This window comes from Schistocerca cancellata, chromosome 6, assembly GCF_023864275.1.
Source record: "Schistocerca cancellata isolate TAMUIC-IGC-003103 chromosome 6, iqSchCanc2.1, whole genome shotgun sequence".
NCBI lineage: Eukaryota > Metazoa > Arthropoda > Insecta > Orthoptera > Acrididae > Schistocerca > Schistocerca cancellata.
Window position 1 is genome coordinate 517,114,786 of NC_064631.1, and position 19,961 is coordinate 517,134,746.

The 19,961-nt window shown below is 44.2% G+C and overlaps 1 protein-coding gene and 1 pseudogene across 1 annotated transcript in view; both read right to left on the reverse strand.

Moving 5' to 3' along the window:
- Window positions 1-19,961, reverse strand: part of LOC126088408 (uncharacterized) — a 1,096,577-nt gene that overhangs the window by 974,418 nt on the left and 102,198 nt on the right. The window lies entirely within an intron of this gene.
- On the reverse strand, window positions 13,514-13,631 carry LOC126089828 (5S ribosomal RNA; annotated as a pseudogene).

The window sequence follows — 19,961 nt, forward strand, 5'->3', positions numbered from 1 at the left end:
TTTCTAAACACGAAGTTTAAAATATAACAGTTCATTCATTTTTTCATAAATTAAATAAATTCTAGGGTTTCATGCACCTGTAAGTATGGTTTGTATGCTGTCGAAAATTCATCGAAGAATCTGTCTTACTTATGAACAAAAGTGTACCTACAGCAACAAATCCAACCCATAGTAAATGAAAAAATGGTGGAATTTCAAATGCAAAAAAAATTACTTTTTATGTTTTTGAACTTCCAGTACCATCAGTGTGAATCGTGAATCCTTCCTGGTCATGCTAACAAAGTTTTATCAATTTACCGGGTGATCAAAAACTCAGTATAAATTTGAAAACTTAATAAACCACGGAATAATGTAGATAGAGAGGTAAAAATTGACACTCATGCTTGGAATGTCATGGGGTTTTATTAGAACCAAAAAAAAACAGACAAAGTACTGCTAGATGCGTGAAAGATCTCTTACGCGCATCGTTTGGTGATGATTATGTGCTCAGCCGCCACTTTCCTCATGCTTGGCCTCCCAGATCCCCAGACCTCAGTCCGTGCGATTATTGGGTTTGGGGTTACCTGAAGTCGCAAGTGTATCGTGATCGACAGACATCTCTAGGGATGCTGTAAGACATCATCCGATGCCAATGCCTCACCATAACTCCGGCCATGCTTTACAGTGCTGTTCACAACATTATTCCTCGACTACAGCTATTGTTAAGGAATGGCGGTGGACGTATTGAGCATTTCCTGTAAAGAACATCATCTTTGCTTTGTCTTACTTTGTTATGTTAATTATTGCTATTCTGATCAGATGAAGCGCCTTCTGTCGGACATTTTTTGAACGTGTCTATTTTTTTGGTTCTAATAAAACCGCATGTCATTCCAAGCATGTATGTCAATTTGTACCTCTCTTTCTACATTATTCAGTTTTCAAATTTATACTGACTTTTTGATCACCCGGTATTTGCAAAAGTATAGACAGTGAAAATTAGAATATCTTGTAGTACTTCTCCTGCTCCAAGTCGGCTCATTTGTCGTCTTGCCCCCTTAATCGTTTTGACGAATGGGCCGCTCTACACCAAGTGAGCTAGTGATCCCCGTCTGACTATCTACAACAAAAATCTGAAAACGTAAATGTGGATGTATAAGGATCGCGTCAAATCACACCAACATTCTAAATTACGCCAAGTAGATGTCAAATTTGCAATATGATTTTAATAGCCCAGCTTGACAGCCCAGTTTACACAGACCACTGAGTACACTTCCTCGCCCAATAAACATAATACGCTCTCTGATCTAAGGTATCCAAACGCCAGTTAGTGCAAAATTAATATGGGTAGCGTCTACCCTACGCCTTTTGACGGCTCGAACATTTTTGGGGCTCCAACAGCATCGCGATTTACACTATCTCAAGCGTCCCTTAGCCGTGACTACACAAATGTGTGGCCTATAAGGAGATGCTAGACCCTTGTGCCCAGTTATTTTTAACTTTCTAAGCATATTCATTGGCTGCTTGTAGTGCTTTCGAACTCGCGAGTGATTTTGTCCGCTGGTATGATGCGATTTTCTACAACAACCATCCGCAATACTCAACGGACCCTTTCTTTCACCAAACGCGGTCTGTATGGTCTTGGTTCAGCTGTGGTCTGTCTATTGCCACCAAGAACAACTCCGAAAGTATGATAGTAGCTAAAAAGTTTGTGGGACAAATTGTATGGCACCACGGGGGCCATAATATTACGTTAGTTTTTTGTTGCTAGGTGGGGTCGCGTCAAAGATATCAAGGTCAACTTTGTTTTTTTAAATGGGATGCTATAGTTTGGTACTTGTTTTGTGATAGCGGCTATCGAGACAAATCCAATCATGTGTATAGTAAGGTATTTGGAGGTCAACGAAGGGCAAAAATGTGGCATCAACGTCAATTTCCAGAAGGTGTTCGAAGTGATGACTATTGGTATCAGCGCAGTGCTGCAATCTTCTTATCATGGATTGAGTGATATTCCTTATCACTTCGGCAATTATCGAAACAATTCTCTCTCGTATATCGTGCAAATAGTAAATATTCGCTGAATACGGCGTATCCATCTAAGGTGCCACTGACACGCAAACATCATTCGACGGGTTTGCAATACAACATTAATAGGGCAGTATTGTCGAACCAAGCGAATATGAATGATGTAGTCCTTCGCAAAAAAAAGTCGATATACTTTTCATTTACGGAAAATGTCAACCCGGCCGCGGTGGCCGAGCGGTTCTAGGCGCTGCAGTCTGGAACCGCGCGACCGCTACGGTTGCAGGTTCGAATCCTGCCTCGGGCATGGGTGTCTGTGATGTCCTTACGTTAGTTAGGCTTAAGTAGTTCTAAGTTCTAGGGGACTGGTGACCTCAGAAGTTAAGTCCCATAGTGCTCAGAGCAATTTGAACCGTTTGAAAATGTCAACGAAATTCAGTGAGAGCTAGAAACTTATACGCTGAAAGATATCCTCAACGTACTCACTACACACGTCCTACATTTAAATACGTGCATGATAAATTGAGAACAACTTGATCTTTAACGCTTCGGAAACATATCCGGTAAAGGAAAGTTACTATCGAGAAAACGGAAATTGGTACTCTTCCCACTGTCGTTCCAGATCCTCGTGTTAGTTCGCGTCAAGTCGCAGGGGAATCTGGCATGAGCCAGGGTAGTGTTGTTCGTGTTCTGCATCGCCATAAATATCATCCTTACCATATCGGTCTCCACCAAGAATTAACTGGTACAGATTGTATGCGTCGCATTGAATTCTGCAGATGGGCTCAACTTCATATTCACCGGGATGACACATTTATTAATTGGATTTTATTTACTGACGAGTCTACATTGACGAACCATGGAAATGTTAATTTGCATAACATGCATAATTGGTCAACTGAAAATCACGTTGGCTACGGCAAGTTGCACACCAAAAACTGTTGTCGGTGAATGTATGGTGTGGGATTCTGGAGGACAGAATTATAGGCCCCCATTTCATCGAAGGAAATCTTAATGGTAGGAAGTACACCACATTGCTGCAAGAAACATTTGGTCTGTTGTTGGAAGAAATACCTTTAGGAACAAGGAGACAGTTCCCAAATCGTTGGATTGGACATGGAGGGGATGCATCGTGGCCAGCTCGTTCACATCTGGATTTTTTCTTGTGGGGATTCGTAAAACACATTGTTCATAAAGACGTTCGAACTACACCTCGAGATATGCGAGAGAGAATTGTCAGAGCATGTGCTTCGATAATTGCCGATGTGATAAGGAGTACCACTCAGTCCATGATAAGAAGATTGCAGCATTGCATTGATACCAATGGTCATCACTTCGAATACCTACTGTAAATGAACGTTTATGCCACCTTTTTGACTTTCGTTGACTTTCAGGGGCCTTACTATTACACAATATTGGTTTCGACACGATAGCCGCGATCAGAAAATAAGTGCCAAACTACAGCATCCCAGTTAAAAAAATAAAATTGACTATATCTCTGAAGCGATCCCACCTAGCAACAAAAGACTAACGTCGTATTATGGCCCCCGTTGCCCCATGCAACTTTTGTCCCACTAACTTTTCAGCTCCTATCATACTCCGTATTCAGATCCTACCATACTGTATAATGAATCCAAGTCAACCCAAAATTTAACGGCAGAATTTGAAAGTTTCTTCGGGGTATATTATCTGAGTGGCTTGTCACAATGGACCTTCACCCACCACTGCTTCGTTAGAGGGTAATTATGTTGGTCTAATTACGATATATTTGGTTCGTTGCCACAGTTACACTCAGGACAGACACCATTTGTATGGTGTATTTGTAAGGGGGAAATCCGGATTTGAGTCCCGTTCCGCAATAAATTTTCGTTGCCCTTTTTCGGGTAAGGTTTGAATTTCAGTTTCGACAGTTAGATTTGTTGTTGTGAAGATGTAGGATGTAACAATCAAAAGGTAAAATACAAAATACAGAATAATGCAACAACCAACCCCGGATTCAGAAGTGCTGTGAGATGGTTATGCTCGCTGCGATAACAGCCCAAAATAACATCGACGTAGACTGTTGTCCATTTGTATTCGTAAGTAAGTTCACATCATCCAATTATTCATCACTAACCCTACCTTTACTGTCGTCTATCACTGTTAACGTACAACCAACAATGCAGGAAAACAAATCCTGAACAGAATCGAGCAGTGTTCATTGCAAGCTTCAGAGTGAAGAATAAAGTCGGGATTACTGTTGCCAATAACGAGTGCCGTGGGTAAATGGAAAAAGTTTGTTTGTAAAGAAGCGCACTCCGTCGACATTTACCCTGCTGTACGGATGTTATCAGCGCGATACAGATGCAACGGCAAGTGGGGAAATGAAATCAAACGAAATGCAATTACTGTGTATGGAGCTATCGCAGGCCACGGGTCCGTCATAGTAAAACTACTCAGATAACATCTTTGAACAGCCTCCGAAATTTTGACGGTGTAGTACGGTTCCACGCTGTACAATAAAACATGAGATCAAGATCCGAAAACCTCGAGACTTCCAGTAGAGGCCTGCAAAATGTCGAACGAGACTGCAATTTTGCTCAGATCTGAATTAAACTTTGTACAAGTACCCAATGACGATATTTGGATCACATGCACAACTTCGTGTGCTCGCGACACTGTTAAAGTGGGGCTGATTTTTAACATGGGTCCACTAGGAATGGAATTACCCCATAGATTCCCCCTCCTCGCCCCTCCTCTCCCCACCCGTACTGATCCACCGACGGACTTAACTGATAACGGCTCTTGCCCACTGTGCTGTTCTTAAACGTATCCGTTTTACTTTTAACGTTCAAAGGCGTCTGTCGTTTTGCAACTAACGTAGGTAGCTACGTTCTAACTTACATGAATTCCTGCAAGAGCTGCGTTCTTTTATATGGCAAGTCTTTCCAGAGTAGAATATTCGAGATGCTTTCCGGTGTTTTAAAATCTGTAATACGAGGGGCATTCAATAAGTAATGGAATACATTTTTTTCTGGAATCAGGTAGGTTTTATTCGTGTCTAAAGTACACCATATTATTCCTCAGTATTTTGGCTGTTGTTGTTGTTGTGGTCTTCAGTCCTGAGACTGGTTTGACGCAGCTCTCCCTGCTACTCTATCCTGTGCAAGCTTCTTCATCTCCCAGTACCTACTGCAACCTACATCCTTCTGAATCTGTTTAGTGTATTCATCTCTTGGTCTCCCCCTACGTTTTTACCCTCCACGCTGCCCTCCAATACTAAATTGGTGATCCCTTGATGCCTCAGAACATGTCCTACCAACCGATCCCTTCTTCTGGTCAAGTTGTGCCACAAACTTCTCTTCTCCCCAATCATATTCAATACTTCCTCATTAATTATGTGATCTACCCATCTAATCTTCAGCATTCTTCTGTAGCACCACATTTCGAAAGCTTCTATTCTCTTCTTGTCCAAACTGTTTACCGTCCATGTTTCACTTCCATACATGGCTACACTCCATACAAATACTTTCAGAAATGACTTCCTGACAGTTTTTATTTCTTCTCCATGGATTTTAATACCTACTCCGAATTTTTCTTTTGTTTCCTTTACTGCTTGCTCAATATACAGATTGAATAACATCGGGGAGAGGCTCCAACCCTGTCTTACTCCCTTCCCAACCACTGCTTCCCTTTCATGTCGCTCGACTCTTATAACTGCCATCTGGTTTCTGTACAAATTTTAAATAGCCTTTCGCTCCCTGTATTTTACCCCTGCCACCTTTAGAATTTGAAAGAGAATATTCCAGTCAACATTGTCAAAAGCTTTCTCTAAGTCTACAAATGATAGAAACGTAGGTTTGCCTTTCCTTAATCTTTCTTCTAAGATAAGTCGTAAGGTCAGTATTGCCTCACGTGTTCCACTATTTCTACGGAATCCAAACTGATCTTCCCCGAGGTCGGCTTCTACTAGTTTTTCCATTCGTCTGTAAATAATTCGTGTTAGTATTTTGCAGCTGTGACTTATTAAACTGATTGTTCGGTAATTTTCACATCTGTCAACACCTGCTTTCTTTGGGATTGGAATTATTATATTCTTCTTGAAGTCTGAGGGTATTTCGCCTGTTTCATACATCTTGCTCACCAGATGGTAGAGTTTTGTCAGGACTGGCTCTCCCAAGGCCGTCAGTAGTTCCAAAGGAATGTTGTCTACTCCGGGGGCCTTGTTTCGACTCAGGTCTTTCAGTGCTCTGTCAAACTCTTCACGCAGTATCGTATCTCCCATTTCATCTTCATCTACATCCTCTTCCATTTCCATAATATTGTCCTCAAGTGCATCGCCCTTGTATAGACCCTCTATGTACTCCTGCCACCTTTCTGCTTTCCTTTCTTTGCTTAGAACTGGGTTTCCATCTGAGCTCTTGATGTTCATACAAGTGGTTCTCTTATCTCCAAAGGTCTCTTTAATTTTCCTGTAGGCAGTATCTATCTTACCCCTATGAGATAAGCCTCTACATCCTTACATTTGTCCTCTAGCCATCCCTGCTTAGCCATTTTGCACTTCCTGTCGATCTCATTTTTGAGACGTTTGTATTCTTTTTTGCCTGCTTCATTTACTGCATTTTTATATTTTCTCCATTCATCAATTAAATTCAATATTTCTTCTGTTACCCAAGGATTTCTACTAGCCCTCGTCTTTTTACCTACTTGATCCTCTGCTGCCTTCACTACTTCATCCCTCAAAGCTACCCATTCTTCTTCTACTGTATTTCTTTCCCCCATTACTGGCAATTGTTCCCTTATGCTCTCCCTGAAACTCTGTACAACCTCTGGTTCTTTCAGTTTATCCAGGTCCCATCTCCTTAAATTCCCACCTTTTTGCAGTTTCTTCAGTTTTAATCCACAGGTCATAACCAATAGATTGTGGTCAGAGTCCACATCTGCCCCTGGAAATCTCTTACAATTTAAAACCTGGTTCCTAAATCTCTGTCTTACCATTATATAATCTATCTGATACCTTTTAGTATCTCCAGGGTTCTTCCATGTATACAACCTTCTATCATGATTCTTGAACCAAGTGTTAGCTATGATTAAGTTGTGCTCTGTGCAAAATTCTACCAGGCGGCTTCCTCTTTCATTTCTTAGCCCCAATCCATATTCACCTACTACGTTTCCTTCTCTCCCTTTTCCTACACTCGAATTCCAGTCACCCATGACTATTAAATTTTCGTCTCCCTTCACTATCTGAATAATTTCTTTTATTTCATCATACATTTCTTCAATATCTTCGTCATATGCAGAGCTAGTTGGCAAATAAACTTGTACTACTGTAGTAGGTGTGGGCTTCGTAACTATCTTGGCCACAATAATGCGTTCACTATGCTGTTTATAGTAGCTTACCCGCATTCCTATTTTCCTATTCATTATTAAACCTACTCCTGCATTACCCCTATTTGACTTTGTGTTTATAACCTTGTAGTCACCTGACCAGAAGTCTTGTTCCTCCTGCCAACGAACTTCACTAATTCCCACTACATCTAACTTTAACCTATCCATTTCCCTTTTTAAATTTTCTAACCTACCTGCCTGATTAAGGGATCTGACATTCCACCCTCCGATCCGTAGAACGCCAGTTTTCTTTCTCCTGATAACGACATCCTCTTGAGTAGTCCCCGCCCGGAGATCCGAATGGGGGACTATTTTACCTCCGGAATATTTTACCCAAGTGGACGCCATCATCATTTAATCATACAGTAAAGCTGCATGCCCTCGGGAAAAATTACGGCCGTAGTTTCCCCTTGCTTTCAGCCGTTCGCAGTACCAGCACAGCAAGGCCGTTTTGGTTATTGTTACAAGGCCAGATCAGTCAATCATCCAGACTGTTGCCCTTGCAACTACTGAAAAGGCTGCTGCCCCCCTTCAGGAACCACACGTTTGTCTGGCCTCTCAACAGATACCCCTCCGTTGTGGTTGTACCTACGGTACGGCTATCTGTATCGCTGAGGCACGCAAGCCTCCCTACCAACGGCAAGGTCCATGGTTCATGGGGGGGTATTTTGGCTACAAAATACTATTTTTCAAGGTAATCTCCATTCAGTACTACTTATTTACACCACCTTATTAGAGGGCCTTTATGACCTAATGGTAGCACTCTACTGTCCGACGTTGGAGCCAAAGTCTTGCTGCGTTAGTAACCTCTCCATCATGAACGTACTAGTTCCCGAGGTGTACAACTTTCATGGTTGTTGGTAGGTGCGAGATGCGGGCTTTAGGGTGGATGAGGAAGGACTGTCCAATGAAGTTCTGTGAGCTCCTCTAGGTGCACAGGCTTGTGTGAGGCCTTGTGTTGTCATGAAGAGAAATTCGTTTGCATTTTTGTTGCGACGGAAACCGCTGATGTCGTTTCTTCAGTTTTCCATAGATAGCACAATACATTTCAGAGTTGATCGCTGCAACACAAGGGAGGACATCAGAATAATCCCCTTGAGGGTCCAAGAAGACCGTCACCATGGCTTTACCAGCTGAGGGTGGGGCTTTTAACTTTTTCATCTGAGGAGAGATAGTATCGCGCCACTTCATCAATTTTCCAGAATGAGATTTTCACTCTGCAGAGGAGTTTGCGCTCATATGAAACTTCCTGGTAGATTACAACTGTGTGCCTGACCAAGACTCGAACTCGGGACCTTTGCCTTTCGTGGGCATATGTTCTACCATCTGAGCTACCCAAGCACGACTCGTTGGCAGAATTGGCAGAATTAAAACTGTGAAGACAGGTCGTGAGTCGTGCTTGGGTAGTTCAGATGGTAGAGCACTTGCCCACAAAAGGAAAAGGTCCCGAGTTCAAGTCTCGGTCCGGCACAAGGTTTTAATCAGCCAGGAAGGTTCACATCAGCGCACACTTCGCTGCAGGTTCGCAGAAGAGTTTCTGTGAAGTTTGGAAGGAGACGAGGTACTGGCAGAATTGAAGCCGTGAGGACGGGTCATGCGTCGTGCTTGGGTAGCTCAGACGGCATAGGACTTGCCCGCGAAAGGCAAAGGTTCCGAGTTCGAAGCTCGGTCCGACACACAGTTTTAATCTGCCAGGAAGTTTCACTCCACGGACTGCCGATATGTTTCCAGTTCGATGTGATGAACCCATATTTCATCGCATGTGACGATCTTCGACAGAAACTCTTCGACAGAAACTTTTCACGATCAAGCTCGTAACGCGCAAACAACTGCGCACCCACGGTCCTTCGTTGCTCTTTATGGTCTTCCCTTAGGCGGTGAGGAACCCAGCGGGTACACACCTTTGTGTACCCAGACTGGTGGACGAGTGTGCCTGCACAACCAATAGAGATGTCCAGTTGAACAGCAAGGTGATCACTCGATCACCTAGAATGAGAGTGTCCACACGTTCCAACACTGCAGTAGTTACCCATGTGAGGCCGGCGGGCAGACGGGATATCGGACAGATGTGCCCGGCCTTGTTGCGATGACGACAGACACCTCGCCCAACGATTCATCGTGCCTTTGCACGGCTGAAGCGAAAATATTCCACAACGTCCCGCAACAAATTCTGCATTTTTCAACCAACATTGGAGACAAAAAAAATATGTTGGAGTACTTATTGAGTGTCCCTCGTACATCGTCAAAACTATATTTTCCCTTCGTTTTGGGTCGACTCTGCTTCAGGGACTTTAACTACGAAAGCGGGACGGAGCCTAGTGAGTGGCGCTTGAGCCCCATCATCTGTAATCCACGCAGTTTAGTCTTACTCGCTTTCACGCGGGTGAGTATTCGCCGACTGTGATTCAACAGGCGCGCGGTCCATTGCACGCGGCAAGGGGACGCAGTCACTAGCTACATCACAACGCATCGCGAGACACAGCGGAAGAGCGTGAAGACCACGCAGCAAGCAGCTTCGCGGCCTTTCCGCATCTTCGTGACTTCTGCGTGGCTATGCAAGCGCAGCAGGCGCGTCTGTCATTAGGAGACGTAATGCATGGCATCTTCGGCAATTTCTGGTTAGCTGTGCCAAGTTTATTCGATCCCTGTCTCGCACTCCGCTGACGAGTGAACACCACGTGGATCGGGCACACACCAGCAGTGCTTTACGGCACGGACTACCGTGCATAGATGCTTGAAGCCAGTCTTTGGACTGAAGACAAGAACAGCAGGAAACCTCCTTCTTCTATTATCATCATTATCGTTATAATCATCATATCAGTACCAACATAAATTAAACTCCCCGTCGTTTATTCTGTCTCTACGTACAGGCTAATCTTAGCAAACTGCTGGAGCGATTCTGATACGGTTTTCACTGACAGACACTCTCGTGAGAACGGTTTGTATATATCATGAAATATTTGGCGTAAAGAGGTTTAACTATGATGAATTAACGTCTCCTGTTTCTGTAAAAAAAAAAAAAAAAAGTTGCCACTGCCATCTAGCGGTGATTGGCTGAACTTGATGGTAAGTCATAGAGTAAAATTGAAGTTTTTTGAAGAACATCATCTTTACGCCAGTGACTGTATTAGTTTTTATTACAGTATTGCAATTTCGGCCTTAGGCCATTATCAAAAGCCAGAATATCAGCACTTGATAATGTCCTAAGGCCGAAATTGCAATAGTGTAATAAAAACATATAACAGTCACTGGCGTAAAGATGATGTCCTTCAAAAAAATTTTTATGACTTCGAATCCCAGCTACAACAAGTGTATAAAATGGAAGTGACATCTGACTTTCCAAAGGTACACTATGTGATCAAAAGTATCCGGACACCCCCAAAAACTACGTTTTTTATATTAGTTGCATTGTGCTGCCACCTACTGCCAGGTACTCAATATCAGCGACCTCAGTAGTCATTAGACATCGTGAGAGAGTAGAATGGGGCTCTCCGCGGAACTTAAGTAGTCGGGTGATTGGGTGTCACTTGTGTCATACGTCTGTACGCGAAATTTCCACACTCCTAAACATCCCTATGTCTACTATTTCCGATGTGATAGTGAAGTGGAAACATGAAGGGACACGCACAGCACAAAAGCGTACAGACCGACCTCGTCTGTTGACTGACAGAGACTTCCGACAGTTGAAGAAGGTGGTAACGTCTAACAGTCAGACATCTATCCAGACCATCACACAGGAATTCCAAACTGCATCAGGACCCACTACAATTACTATGACAGTTAGACGACACGTGAGGAAACTTGGTTTTCATTGTCGAGCGGCCGCTCATAAGCCACACATCATGCCGGTAAATGCCAAACGACGCCTCGCTTGGTGTATGGAAAGTAAACTTTCGACGAATAAACAGCGTAAAAACGTTGCGAGAAGTGACGAATCACGATACACAATGTGGCGATCCGATGGCAGTGTGTGGGTATGGCGAATGCCCGGTGAACGTCATCTGCCAGCGTGTGTAGTGCCAACAGTCAAATTCGGAGGCGGTGGTGTTATGGTGTGGTCGTGTTTTTCATGGAGGGGGCTTGCACCCCTTGTTGTTTTGTGTAGAACTAACACAGCACAGGCCTGCAATGATGTTTTAAGCACCTTCTTGCTTCCCACTGTTGAAGAACAATTCTAGGATGCCTATTGCATCTTTCAACACGATAGATCACCTGTTTTTAATGCACGGCCTGTGGCAATTACACGACAATGGACTGGCCTGCACAGAGTCCTGACATGAATCCTACAGAGCACCTTTGGGGTGTTTTGTGACGCCGACTTCGAGCCAGGCCTCACCGACCGACAACGATACCTCTCCTCAGTGCAGCACTCCACGAAGAATGGGCTGCCATTCCCCAAGACACCTTCCAGCACCTGATTGAACGTATGCCTCCGAGAGTAGAAGCTGCCATCAAGACCAAGTGTGACCCAACACCATATTGAATTCCAGCGTTACCGATGGAGGGCGCTACGAACTTGTATGTCATTTTCAGCCAGGTGTCCGGATACTTTTGATCACATAGTGTATATGGCCGCTGGCGTTCTTAATCTATATAAATGGTTTACGAGAGGATCTGAGCCGTCTTAGATTGTTTGCAGATGAAATTGTCATTTAGCTTCTAGTAAAGTATAAGTTGTCCTGAAGATATTTTATGTTGTTATCGTGTTGACTCCTGCCTTCAAGAGCCGTACTGTGCTGTAGATTAAGATCTGTTTTCTTGTCATTTCCCGCGCGACAGCTACGGTCGCAGGTTCTAATCCTACCTCGGGCATGGATTTGTGTGATGTCCTTAGGGTAGGTTAGGTTTAAGTAGGTCTAAGTTCTAGGGGACTGATGACCTCAGAAGTTAAGTCCCATAGTGCTCAGAGCTATTTGAAACTTTGAATCTTGTCATTTCTCGGTTGTCAAGAAGAATCTTCTTCTTTGCTGGTGCCTTGTTCCGCGGTTTCGCAAGGTCGGCATTGTTAGGAGCGGATTTGGCAAGGTTAATGTTAGAGGGTGGCCGGATGCCCTTCCTGCCTCCACCCCGTACCCCTGAGGACGGAATTAGTGTACCCCAGCTGTCTGCGTCTAGTGTAATCCATGGAACAGTGTGTACGTGTTCAGATGTCTGCGAGTCGTGTAACTGAGGCGGAACGTGGGGACCAGCCCAGTATTCACCTAGCGGGATGTGGAAAACCGCCTGTTAACCACATCCAGGCTGGCCGGCACACCTGCCTACTTCGGTAATCCGCCGGTCGGATTCGATCCCGGGACCGGCGCGCCTACCCGAGTCCAGGAAGCAGCGCCATAGCGCTCTCAGCTAACCTAGCGGGTCAGTTGTCAAGAAGAATATGTTATGTTTAGTAAATTATTCTTTGAAAAACTGAGGCCATGCTTGCGCAACACCCGAGCCCGAACCCAATCCACCCAATGGCTACGCTACAAGGCAAACGGACTTCTGCGATGCTGCATCAAGGAGTTAGCGGTGTGGCGCTGGCTCTCACCAGTGAACATGGCCCACGGCCGGCTGGCGCCAGTCGACCTTTAAACCGCGGACTGCCGAGTTAGCGCGGACGCTCCGCCGCCTCACGCCGCACTACGCGGACAATTAACACGACTGCCGCCGGCGGTCTGCAGTCAGCTCTCTGTGTAAGCGGCCCGCCTTTCTGCGAGCCTCGTCAATTACATGCAAATGCGAGGCCAGAAAGGATGGGGAGGGGAAAGTCGCCGCGAGACGCGTGCGGATGCCGCGACGACCTCTCTAGTAATTGCTTTCCGGAGAATATTCCCTGCTCCACAGCGCGAAGTGCCTCGCAAGCGCCTTGTGTCAGTGGTGAAGTCAGCTGGCGGACATCAGTTCGACCGACTCAATGGAACAAGGAATGGATCAGAGTATCCCAAACCCCCATGCATCTCAAAACTCTGACCGAATAGGCCTTGAAGGCCCAACGTTACCGACCGACCGCCGTGTCATCCTGAGCCCATAGGTATCACTGTATGCGGATGTGAAAGGGTATGTAGTCAGTACACCGCTCTCACAGCTGTTGTCAGTTTTCGTGACCATAGCTGCTACTCCCAGAATTATTATATCCTTAATTGGTCTCAGAATGAATAAGTACACCACTTGCCAATAGCGTGTGGTACACCCGGACGGTCACCCATCCAAGTGCTAACCTAGTGCGACAGCGCTTGACTTTGGTGATCTGACGGGAACCAGTGCTATCACTGGGCAAGGCCGTTGGTTCGCAGTCTTTTTCGAACGATTTTAGGGAAAGTACTCAGCAAAAAATTTCATTTTTGCGTAACTCATAGGTTTACATGTCAGGTCCAAGATTATGTGACCATCATTTTGTTAATGGTCATAGATATTGTGATATGAACACGGACGTAACTCACTGCGAGAAATTCGATAACCTTTGCAATTAAAAATAGAGGTCGCTATGATTTTGCGTTTGTTGCATATTACATAGTATGTTGCCGTCTATGAAATTTAGATAACGTATCGAATTTTTCTTTACACTTGGACAGAGGTCTCAATCTGTCATCAATCTCGACAATGTTTGAACTGATGTACCACACTCATTTGCGATCGCACCGCGCCAGCGATAAAACCAGAGTGAAATATCCGCAACATTCTTCAAATTTTATAAATTATTTGAGATGTCCAAAAGAGTTTTGATGAATGATAGCACACATAGAGGAGATTACTTTGCTGTACGTTTATTGAGCAAAACTTCATTAAGGTATCTATCGTGTTAATCCACTAATGACAGACTTTTAATGAAAGAATTTAATTTTTAAGGGACACCGATAGCTGATGAAACGAGGAATGCTATGTATTTGGGAGAAACATAATGTAAGGCATTACACGTTTATTTTGTACAGAGGATTTGCTTTTTTGTGAGCTACTGACCTTTCAGAATTCTCTCGCAGTTGTGTCTGCACACCATGTTAGTGTGGTAACATTTCGTAAACTCCACTGCGTTTTGGCAAAAGGCGCAAATTTCAACATGGCAACAAGAGAAATGTGTAGGTTCTACTCAAAATTGGCTACTCATGGCGCTCCTCTGAGAGTTAGAAACGGTTAACAAGCCAAGCGAAAATATATCGCTTCATTTTCAGAGGAATTCTTTTTACATACTAATCAAAGCAGAGGTGACACTAGATCTTTTTGAATGGTCACCATGCAGAAGGGCTCCACTTAATATTTACGAAAAATGTGAGCCAACACATCAGCTTAGAGCGACACATTTCTCCTCCTGTGTGTGCCCACAAGCCCCACAACTACCGCTCTGCCCATATTTGCCCTGCCGGCTGCGCATGTACTGGCCACGGTATTTTGGGCGGACTCTGTCTGCTTCGTCTACATTACTAACTGCCGGTTGCCTATCTAATGGCTTCCAGGACAGTAAACTTTGATTTTCAGTATTTCTCGCAATCATCGACCGAATTTAAAAATTTAAAATGTTGTCCTTAACTACTTATTGAGAAGTATAGTTTCATGTTAAAAGTTTAACACAATACGAGACAGTGTAACTGACGGCGAGCAAGTCCCGAGACTTTATTCCTTCGGTAACTGAGAACGAGAGCACTTTGCGACTCGCAACAAACTTTGCACAAAATTTCAAAGTTTTTCCAAACATTTTCTATCTAATATGCCCCAAAAAACTACGAAAGGAGAAGAGTTTATGACTTACTGACTTTTGGCAAAACTTAAATATCAGACATGATGTTTTAATTTATTACTTCTTTACTAGCGATTGTACTAGCTCCACGCAGAGTGCCTACGTGGTTAGAGGTGCCATGTCAGGGATTGCGCTGCCCCTCCCACCGGAGGTTCGAGTCCCCCTTCGTGCATGGGTGTGTGTGTTGTTCTTAGCATATGTTAGTTTAAGTAGTGTGTAAGTCTACACGTTAGTTTAAGTAGTGTGTAAGTCTAGGGACCGATGACATCAGCAGTTTGGTCCCTTAGGAATTCACACACGTTTGAACATTTGACTGTACTAGCAACACAGTTGTCAGAGAGTACCTACACATACCACTAAATGTACTGGCAAAATTATATCAGTCTACGTCACACTGTTCAGGAGAAGTGAAGTCAATCATTTAGATGCGTGAGAAACTACCCTTTGCTTAAAGTGCAGCGCGAATTACCAAGACTATATTCATCTGGTGTTCGACAATGAGAGGTGTTATAGAGTTTCAACAAACTTTATGCACGTAAGAGAGAAAAAGTTTGGGAAATGTTTGAACTTTTGCTTAAAGTCAAATATTTAAATATTAATTTATTTGTAAACTGCCGGCCGAAGTGGCCGAGCGGTTCTAGGCGCTACAGTCTGGAACCGCGAGACCGCTACGGTCGCAGGTTCGAATCCTGCCTCGGGCATGGATGTGTGTGATGTCTTTAGGTTAGTTAGGTTTAAGTAGTTCTAAGTTCTAGGGGACTGATGACCTCAGAAGTTAAGTCCCATAGTGCTCAGAGCCTTTTGAACCATTTTTTGTAAACTAATCAGATGTTTCAAGCTGTTTCATAAATGGTAGTTCGATTCCTTAAAAACTCGGAGGTTTACCAGCTACTCCCTAATATCCATATTTCTTTTTTTTTTTTCTTTTTGATCTCTTTCCAGTTCCAGTATCACTCGGCGAACAAAGACGATTCTACCACATCTAACGGACCCAGCCCGCAGTTACTGTTAAGCTAGACACGTGGGTTGCCTCGCTGCTTACAAAGACTCACGTCAGTTACGTTTACACATATATGCCTCGCTGCAAGTCGCCGTACGACAGTGCTTGCCCCACACGCAAGTAGACGCACACAGTGTGAACACAGGTGTGGATGGAATCATTCGCACACATATCTTGAGGAAGACCACACCTACACAAGTAGCTCTCCTTGTATTTGGGACTAGCACAGCTGCACAGTGAGTAGCCGCAAGGTGCACAGTTGTAAACGCACCTGTACGTTGAGGGTGCCGACCACCCGTACTTCCATCTGTGCTGAACAAGGCTGGCACTCGACTTGAGTTGCACGAATCAGACTCGCCTGAGCAAATAATTATTGGTGTTGGCTGAACCTATCGATACTCATTATCGGATGCGACCCGTGAAGTAACAATATTGTGGGGTGTGACGTCACAAGTCCGCAAGCAGATACCAATATAACACTCACAATATACAGGGTGTCACTAACTATTGGCACCTAGAATAACTCTGAAAGTTTGATAGTAGCTGAGAAGTTCGTGGGACAAATGTTGCATGGGACAACGGGGGCTATAATCTGACGTTGATTTTTGTTGCTAGATGGGATCGCGTCAGAGATATGAAGGTCAACTTGGTTTTTTTTTAAATGGGATGCTATAGTTTAGTACTAATTTTCTGATAGCGGCTATCGAGACGAATCCAATCATGTGTTACAATAAGGTTTTTCAAGGTCAACGAAGGTCAAGAAGGCGGTATGAACGTCCATTTACATATGGTATAGCGAAGTGATGACCATTGGTATCAGTGCAGTGCTGCAATCGCCTTATCATGGATTGAGTGGTATTCCTTATCACTTCGGCTCTTATCGAAGCACATACTCTGACAATTCTCTCTCGTACATCGTGCAAATAGTAAATATTCGCCAAATACGGCGTATCCACCTAACGAGGCATTGACATGTAAACACCATAAACACCATTCGACGGTTTCGCAATACAACACTAATACGAACGGTAAGACTAGTATCGTCGAATCAAGCGGATGTGAATGATGTATTCCTTCGAATAACAAGTCGATATACTTCTCATTTACGGAAAATGCCAACGAAATTCAGTGAGAGCTAGAGGCATATACGCTGAAATATATCCTCAAGGTACTCAACCTACACGTCGTACATTTAAATATGTGTATGATAAAGTGAGAACAACTGTATCTTTAATGCGTCGTAAAAATATTAGGCAAAGGAAAGTTGCAAATGAGAAAACGGAAATTAGTACCCTTGCCATTGTGTTAGCTCGCGTCAAATCGCAAGGTAATCTGGCATGAGCCAGAGTAGTGTTGTTCGTGTTCTGCATTGCCACAAATGTCATCCTTACCATATCAGTCTCCACCAAGAATTAACTGGTACTGATTGTATGCGTCGCATTGAATTCTGCCGATGGGCTCAACTTCAGATTCCGAGGGATGACACATTTATTAATTTGACTTTATTTGCTGACGAAACTACGTTCATGAACCGTGGAAATGTTAATTTGCATGACGTGCATTATTGGGCAACTGAAAATCCATGTTGTTTGCGGAAAGTTGCACACCAAAAACCATTTTCTATTAATGTATGGTGTATGATTCTGGAGGACAGAATTATTGGCCCCTATTTCATTGAAGGAAATCTGAATGATAGGAAGTACACCACATTCCTGCAAGAAACATTACGTCTGTTATTGGAAGAAATACCTTTAGGAACAAGGAAGAGGCTGTGGTTTCAACATGATGGGTGTCCGGCACATTTTTCGCTGATGGCTAGAAATGAGTTGCACAGACAATTCCGAAATCGTTGGTTTGCACGCGGAGGACATGTGTGTCGTGGCTGGTCAAAGTGGCGTTGTAATAGCCGTGTTTGTGGATATGAGCTCTCCTGCTGAAGAAACATATCCTCTTCCTATTGAAGGAATGGCAGTAGCACGGGCACTGGTTATTTTACACTGAAGAAAGACCAAATGTGACCGCGAGTTTAAATGATGGCCCGCCGCACCATGAGGAACGTGATGGGAGCTGTGTGTCGCGCGCGCATGCACCACGGAATAGGCAGCTCACCAGGTCTACGACATACACGCATCTACATCTACATCTACATCCATACTCCGCAAGCCACCTGACGGTGTGTGGCGGAGGGTACCTTGAGTACCTCTATCGGTTCTCCCTTCTATTCCAGTCTCGTATTGCACACGTCAATCACTGGCACGGAGACTGATGTTGCTCTCATCACTGACGTCAACAGAGTGTTATTCCTCCTTTCAGTCGACTCGTTCACGATACCAATGTAGTGTCGTGGTGACAGTGGTATCCTGGCCATAAATACACGTGATCTTAATCTTGCTGTAAGCAGACGGTGCCCACTGATGACATAGCAGGTACAGTAAGCCCCGGATTTCGTCCACGGATGATGTTCGGTCGACTCACATAATGCGTCGATCTTGACGGTGTACCTTTACTACGCGAACATCCAGAAACTTGCCTACGCGTGTAAGAATTTTCCACAGACCACTGATGAAAGCAGCAACGCACCCACCTATACACTGTTCCCAACATGCGCAGCGATCTGTCGATACGTCCACCCACATTCCTGAAGGTCCACAGTGTGATCCCGTTGAAATAGATGAAGCTATTCGGCAGGAAAAGGTACTCGCCGGTGGGGCACGGTTGTTCGCTAGAAAGAGTGTTGCCAACACTCTTCACCTCTAAACTCATCACTGTTGCTTCCTTCAGACTCACAACAGAGGATGCATAGACAGGACTCCTGAGAGCTATTTTATCGCTACAGCTCCTTAGTAACCACATATTATGCCCCGATGCCATTTAACATAGTTCTTGAAGGTGCCACATGTCTCTCGGGTAGTGTAATTTTAGAATACTATTTTTTTGTCAGTTTCTTCATTAAGCTCTTTGAATGCTATTAACGCCACCAGTCTCATACGATCACGCCACTTGGTGGCGTGTTTCGACAGCTGTTCAAAAAATGGCTCTGAGCACTATGGGACTTAACATCTGAGGTCATCAGTCCCCTAGAACCTATAACTACTTAAACCTAACTAACCTAAGGACATCACACACATCCATGCCCGAAACAGGAGTCGAACCTGCAACCGTAGCGGTCGCGCGCTTCCAGACTGCAGCGCCTAGAACCGTTCGGCCATTCCGGTCCGCTCGACAGCTGTGTTTCGTGACGGTGACTCATCGCTAGTTGAGCACGTGAAACTACACTTTATATGAAAACGCTTGGCGTGATGAGTGTTTTTTATTTTGAAAGTTTTTGTAAGACCTTTAATATCTTTACTCTGATCATTATTGTTCGGTTATGCTTCAGCTCACATTTCGTTCGGTAGACATTCTAAAATGGTTCAAATGGCTCTGAGCACTATGGGACTTAACTTCTGAGGTCATGAGTCCCCTAGAACTTACAACTACTTAAACCCAAATAACCTAAGGACATCACACACATCCATGCCCGAGGCAGGATCCGAACCTGCGACCGTAGCGGTCGCGCGTTTCCTCACTGTAGCGCCTAGAACCGTTCGGCCACTCTGGCCGGCGACATTCTAAAGATGGGCTGCGCAATATGTAAAAATCCATGAGCAACGAACAGTCTGTTTAAATTCATGGTGAAACCTTCAGCTGTCCTTTATGTTACACAATTCACTACTAATTTCGGTCAATGACCATTATCAAGTTTATCAACTTTACTGCCGTCTACGCCAGCTAAGCTTGATAATGGTCATTGAGCGAAAATATTAGCGAATTGGGCGAAATACAGGACATCTGAAGGTTTCACCATGAATTATAACAGTTATTTGGCGGCTGAATATCCCCACCTGC